This window comes from Schistocerca cancellata, unplaced genomic scaffold, assembly GCF_023864275.1.
Source record: "Schistocerca cancellata isolate TAMUIC-IGC-003103 unplaced genomic scaffold, iqSchCanc2.1 HiC_scaffold_313, whole genome shotgun sequence".
In the NCBI taxonomy this organism is placed as follows: Eukaryota; Metazoa; Arthropoda; class Insecta; order Orthoptera; family Acrididae; genus Schistocerca; species Schistocerca cancellata.
Window position 1 is genome coordinate 12,501 of NW_026046331.1, and position 6,915 is coordinate 19,415.

The following is a 6,915-nucleotide window of genomic DNA, read 5'->3' on the forward strand; positions in this document are numbered from 1 at the left end:
GTGCGGCTAGAAGCCGCCTGTCCCTCTAAGAAGAAAAGTAATCGCTGACAGCACGAAGGATGTCACGCGACTAGTTAGCAGGCTAGAGTCTCGTTCGTTATCGGAATTAACCAGACAAATCGCTCCACCAACTAAGAACGGCCATGCACCACCACCCACCGAATCAAGAAAGAGCTATCAATCTGTCAATCCTTCCGGTGTCCGGGCCTGGTGAGGTTTCCCGTGTTGAGTCAAATTAAGCCGCAGGCTCCACTCCTGGTGGTGCCCTTCCGTCAATTCCTTTAAGTTTCAGCTTTGCAACCATACTTCCCCCGGAACCCAAAAGCTTTGGTTTCCCGGAGGCTGCCCGCCGAGTCATCGGAGGAACTGCGGCGGATCGCTGGCTGGCATCGTTTATGGTTAGAACTAGGGCGGTATCTGATCGCCTTCGAACCTCTAACTTTCGTTCTTGATTAATGAAAACATACTTGGCAAATGCTTTCGCTTCTGTTCGTCTTGCGACGATCCAAGAATTTCACCTCTAACGTCGCAATACGAATGCCCCCGCCTGTCCCTATTAATCATTACCTCGGGTTCCGAAAACCAACAAAATAGAACCGAGGTCCTATTCCATTATTCCATGCACACAGTATTCAGGCGGGCTTGCCTGCTTTAAGCACTCTAATTTGTTCAAAGTAAACGTGCCGGCCCACCCAGACACTCAATAAAGAGCACCTTGGTAGGATTTCAACGGGGTCCGCCTCGGGACGCACGAACACGCACGAGGCGGTCGCACGCCTTCGGCTCGCCCCACCGGCAGGACGTCCCACGATACATGCCAGTTAAACACCGACGGGCGGTGAACCAACAGCGTGGGACACAAATCCAACTACGAGCTTTTTAACCGCAACAACTTTAATATACGCTATTGGAGCTGGAATTACCGCGGCTGCTGGCACCAGACTTGCCCTCCAATAGATACTCGTTAAAGGATTTAAAGTGTACTCATTCCGATTACGGGGCCTCGGATGAGTCCCGTATCGTTATTTTTCGTCACTACCTCCCCGTGCCGGGAGTGGGTAATTTGCGCGCCTGCTGCCTTCCTTGGATGTGGTAGCCGTTTCTCAGGCTCCCTCTCCGGAATCGAACCCTGATTCCCCGTTACCCGTTACAACCATGGTAGGCGCAGAACCTACCATCGACAGTTGATAAGGCAGACATTTGAAAGATGCGTCGCCGGTACGAGGACCGTGCGATCAGCCCAAAGTTATTCAGAGTCACCAAGGCAAACGGACCGGACGAGCCGACCGATTGGTTTTGATCTAATAAAAGCGTCCCTTCCATCTCTGGTCGGGACTCTGTTTGCATGTATTAGCTCTAGAATTACCACAGTTATCCAAGTAACGTGGGTACGATCTAAGGAACCATAACTGATTTAATGAGCCATTCGCGGTTTCACCTTAATGCGGCTTGTACTGAGACATGCATGGCTTAATCTTTGAGACAAGCATATGACTACTGGCAGGATCAACCAGGGAGCTGCGTCAACTAGAGCTGAGCAGCCGGCCGCCCGGGAGTGTGTCCCAGGGGCCCGCGCGAACACGCAAGCGTCCGCTCAATTATTCTGCAAACAGGAGGAGGCTGAGCTCCCCTGCACAATACACCTCGAAACCCTCTCAGGTCCCGGCGGCGCGCAGCGCCGTCCTAAGTACTTGGTCGGGTTCGAGAGAGGCGCAATCGCCCGGAGTTAGGCGAGTAGACGCTTTAGGTGCGACCACCCGTGCTCCCAACTGAGCTTGCCGCTGCCGACAGAGGCCCGGGAGCGTGCTGTCGTGGCATTGCCGGCGGGAGACAACACGCGCCACCTACGGTGACCGGCAGCTCCAACGCCAGCGCCACAGAAGGGCAAAGGCCCCACGTGGGTGCCGAAGCGAACTCTCCCAGCACAGCGCACGTGCCAACACGTCTGCACAACTGCGATACAAACCACCAGCGAGAACCGCTGGGGCGACCGAGCAGCAGACGGCGTCGCGGCGCCGAGTGCCGGGCGGCGGCGCATCCTCAACGCACACAGTCCTCAATCGGACCAGCACACTGCAGATGTCCACCGCGCTTCGCACCGGGCCGGCGAGGACCCACTTTGGCTGCACGGCGCCGCGCGCAGGGTGCCCCGGCGCGCAGCTGCGCCGCCTGCCGCGTCCGTCGGCCGGCGCGCCTGCCACTGGGCGCCCCCACCAGCCGGCTGTAGCGCGTGCGCCCACGCACCGCGCGGCCAGCACGCCGGGCGGCCCCCCCTCACCGGCCGGGGACAGTCCCACCCACCCACAGCCGCGTATCGCTTCACACCCAGATTCACATTCACGTTCGTTGGTATGGTGGGGACCGCTTCGTAGCTGTACCGATCGTTGCCCTCACAGATGTACCTCCAGCAAGGACAACCGCACCACAACGGGTTACCAGTTGTTCATTTGCGTAACGTCACCAGTAAACGTACACGTCCATCCCCGTTTGCAAAGTCAACTATTATTGCATGCCTGCCTGTCAGGTGTCAAGACACACTACATCCGCTCACATCCACGCAACAAAATGTGCCCGACTAGAGGGCACGTGGAAGGTGCCCCCGTACGTATGCGATGTCCATTGCGCGACCAACTGTCAACCGGCCTCTGTAGCATGTCGCAGATGTGGAACGCGGGGCACCGTGCTATCACATTGTGTGAGAAGAGACTACTACGTCTGCATACACGCGCCACTACATGAACAGACGGCTCATGCTGATCGCCATCCACTGCGTCCATTACTCCCACACGTCTCTATGGCGTACCACACTGCAATGCAGCTGTTATGGGGAGATGACACGTAGCTGTGTACACAACATTCTGAGCGGGTTGCGGTTGGACAATACATTAATGTAACGTGTCATATGCCAATTACAGAGCAGGGTAAGGCACAACTTGGGTTAGGTTAAGGCACAACTTGGGTTAGGTTAAGGCACAACTTGGGTTAGGTTAAGGCACAACTTGGGTTAGGTTAAGGCACAACTTGGGTTAGGTTAAGGCACAACTTGGGTTAGGTTAAGGCACAACTTGGGTTAGGTTAAGGCACAACTTGGGTTAGGTTAAGGCACAACTTGGGTTAGGTTAAGGCACAACTTGGGTTAGGTTAAGGCACAACTTGGGTTAGGTTAAGGCACAACTTGGGTTAGGTTAAGGCACAACTTGGGTTAGGTTAAGGCACAACGTGGGTTAGGTTAAGGCACAACGTGGGTTAGGTTAAGGCACAACGTGGGTTAGGTTAAGGCACAACGTGGGTTAGGTTAAGGCACAACGTGGGTTAGGTTAAGGCACAATGTGGGTTAGGTTAAGGCACAATGTGGGTTAGGTTAAGGCACAATGTGGGGGTAGATTGCGGTACAAATTGCATTACATTGCGGTGCAAATTGCATTACATTGCGGTGCAAATTGCATTACATTGCGGTGCAAATTGAGTTACATTGCGGTGCAAATTGAGTTACATTGCGGTGCAAATTGAGTTACATTGCGGTGCAAATTGAGTTACATTGCGGTGCAAATTGAGTTACATTGCGGTGCAAATTGAGTTACATTGCGGTGCAAATTGCGTTACATTGCGGTGCAAATTGCGTTACATTGCGGTGCAAATTGCGTTACATTGCGGTGCAAATTGCGTTACATTGCGGTGCAAATTGCGTTACATTGCGGTGCAAATTGCGTTACATTGCGGTGCAAATTGCGTTACATTGCGGTGCAAATTGCGTTACATTGCGGTGCAAATTGAGGTAGGTTAAGGTGCAACACAGGTTAGGTTAAGGTGCAACATAGGTTAGGTTAAGGTGCAAGATGGGTTAGGTTAAGGTGCAAGATGGGTTAGGTTAAGGTGCAAGATGGGTTAGGTTAAGGTGCAAGATGGGTTAGGTTAAGGTGCAAGATGGGTTAGGTTAAGGTGCAAGATGGGTTAGGTTAAGGTGACATAGGTTAGGTTAAGGTGACATAGGTTAGGTTAAGGTGACATAGGTTAGGTTAAGGTGACATAGGTTAGGTTAAGGTGACATAGGTTAGGTTAAGGTGACATAGGTTAGGTTAAGGTGACATAGGTTAGGTTAAGGTGACATAGGTTAGGTTAAGGTACAAACTGGGTTGTGTTATGGTACACATTGCGTTGTAGTACAGTACACGTTAGGTTTGGGTACGGTACACAATGTGGTATGGGATGGCGTGTTGTGGGGGGGAGGGGGGGGGGGGAGGTTCGTTGATATCGACCGTAGGACGTGGATGCCCGAGGCAGCGTCAGTGTGTCAAAGGAGTTATGTCACGTCGGGATGCGCTTTTCGCCAGTGAGAGGGGGCGAGCCGTGTCTGTGGTTGCGGCAGACCTGTGTGTTTCATTCCTGCCAGTGTGTTTGTGCTGTAAGACGAGGCAGTGTGGTGGTGATGGGTGCACCCCTGTGTAGGACATGTGTGGGTGTTGGTGGCTTCTCTGAGCAATTGTGGTTGTCGGACGAGTGGGGTATTCTGTTTTATGATTGGACCTCCCGGTCTGGTTATCATAGCGTAGTTGGTGTACTGTGGCGGATAGGATGCACCGGACGTTGGTCCATGCTGGTGCTTAGTAGTTGTATCTGTGTCTGTTACAGGCAGAGAGTAGTGTGTGATAGAGTGTGTGGCTGACGTGTGGTTCATTTTGTGTGTACGGACGTTCAGCATGTATAGGGGCATTTGCGTATATAATCTATCATAATCTATCTATGTGGGCCTGCATAGTTTACTGAGCAGTGCTGTGAGGTGACTGAACTACGAGTGACGTACTGATTTACAGCGGAATGATTGCCTTGTACCAAAGATGGAGTATCGGCTCTACGACAGCGTTGGCACCGCAGGAAATGGTCTCGTAAAACGGCCCTCCCACCGTCATCGTTGTGAGGGGTAGGGACCGCCTATATTCTGAGAGGAGCCCTGTTTGCCACTGGGCGTGGGGTCTCGCATCCTGCGGTTCAGTGCCCCCAGGGAAGCGCGCGGAGGTGGTGCTGCTGCTGCTGCTGCTGCTGTAGCAAGCGAGCTACTTACAGCATGTATAGGGACAGCGGGAATATGGCATATTCGATATAACTCTTCATGAAACGCAAGATATAGGGGCGGATTGCACGTTACGAGTGCGGGAAGAGTCCGCCGTTCATCCGCTGGAGTTGCGATTTGGGCGGTTGGGGTGGGGCACGTGCGGGTGCGGGTGGAGCGATTGTCGGTCGACGACTTCGTGCGACGCAGGCACAGGCGTTGGGGCTCCTGTGGTGGGCAGATGATGCAGGGTTTGTGGGTGGCGTCGGAAAATGGGCACTGTGGGACCTAGCGATGTCGTAGTCGGCGTGGCGTCTCATAGATGGCGGTATCATCGGTGCAGCAGGTCATGTTGCGGGGGACCTGCAGGTGGCGGTATTTTTGTTTGTGGTGCGCTCGACATGGTGGACGTAGTGTCGTCCGATTCGCGTAGATGGAGCTATTGCATGTGGTTTCGTCACATTGTCATAGATGGCGGTGCCGTGTTTTGGAGGTATGGTTGGCGTAGTTTCGTTGGATTCCTGTAGATGGAGGTGTCGTTTCTGGGCCGGATGGCAATGTAGTTTGGTCACATTCCCAAAGATGGCTGTGTTGTGCCTGTGGGCGGCATTGTCAACATCATGCGGTATGGTCTGTTTATTGTGGACGTTGATGGCGTCGGGACCAGAGGGCGCGCGCGAACCGTTGACCACGCGTTATTCACGCAAGCATACTTCGTACTATTTTCCCACCCTCCTATTACTCGTTGCAGATACATGGAAATAATAAACGCCCTCAACGAAATGATGTTCACCTCTGTTGCATCTGTCCACAGGGACAGAACAATTGACGACGTCACAAAACAACAATAATAATTCACTGAGGCACCCCTACAGACTTATCACCACACACACTAACCGCCCCGGGGACTTGCCAACGACACACCCTATCCCAAGTCTATTTTCTTGCGGAGCATCATGTCTTATTATATTTTATTTCACATCCATAGATTAGAGGTATTGTAGGTCACCGTACTGCGGTGGACGCTATGTTACCACACGGCGCTGGGGCCGGCGAAAACTCACCGTCGCCTGCCGGGCACCGCGACCGCCGCACGGCACCCACCCGACGCCGCCGCCTCCACGCGACGCTCCCACCGGTGGGCCGACACCGCCCGTCTGGCGCCCATCACCGGCTGACAAAGCGCTACGCTGTAGCGCGGCGGACCACACCGCGCCCGGCCGCCGCCGCCGCCTGCCCCGCGCGCACGGAGGCGGCACCCATCGCAGCGCCCACGCCAGCGGCAAGGGGCCCGCAAACCGATACGCCTCAGTCCGCCGCACCCAACGCAGCGCCCTGGGTGCGGCGCGCCCGGCCGGACCGATACGCCCCGCGCTGCGAAGCACAAAGCAACAAATTACACGTGGCCCTGGCGCCCAGCCGCGGGGGTCTCGTCTCGCGACAAGACGAATCCCCCAAGCTAGGGCTGAGTCTCAACAGATCGCAGCGTGGCAACTGCTCTACCGAGTACAACACCCCGCCCGGTACCTAAGTCGTCTACAGACGATTCCGAGTCCCGACATCGAAATATAGACACCCATGGTCGACCGGTAGGAGCAGGGCGGCGCCGGGAACAGATCCCAGACAGCGCCGCCCGAGTGCCCCGTCCGGCAAACAAGTTGGGCCCGTACGGCGCGGCGCCACGTGGGTCGACCGCGCCTAGTAAAGTCACGTATTTTCGAGCCTTTCGACCCTCGGGACTCCTTAGCGATATCGTTGCCACAATGGCTAGACGGGATTCGGCCTTAGAGGCGTTCAGGCTTAATCCCACGGATGGTAGCTTCGCACCACCGGCCGCTCGGCCGAGTGCGTGAACCAAATGTCCGAAC

The 6,915-nt window shown here is 54.8% G+C and overlaps 1 non-coding gene across 1 annotated transcript in view; it reads right to left on the reverse strand.

Moving 5' to 3' along the window:
- Positions 1-1,517, reverse strand: part of LOC126114630 (small subunit ribosomal RNA) — a 1,909-nt gene extending 392 nt beyond the window's left edge. Inside the window, exon 1 of the ribosomal RNA XR_007525178.1 lies at positions 1-1,517. This exon is cut by the window's left edge and continues 392 nt beyond it. This is a non-coding gene — a ribosomal RNA (small subunit ribosomal RNA).
- Between the last annotated feature and the right edge of the window lie 5,398 nt (positions 1,518-6,915).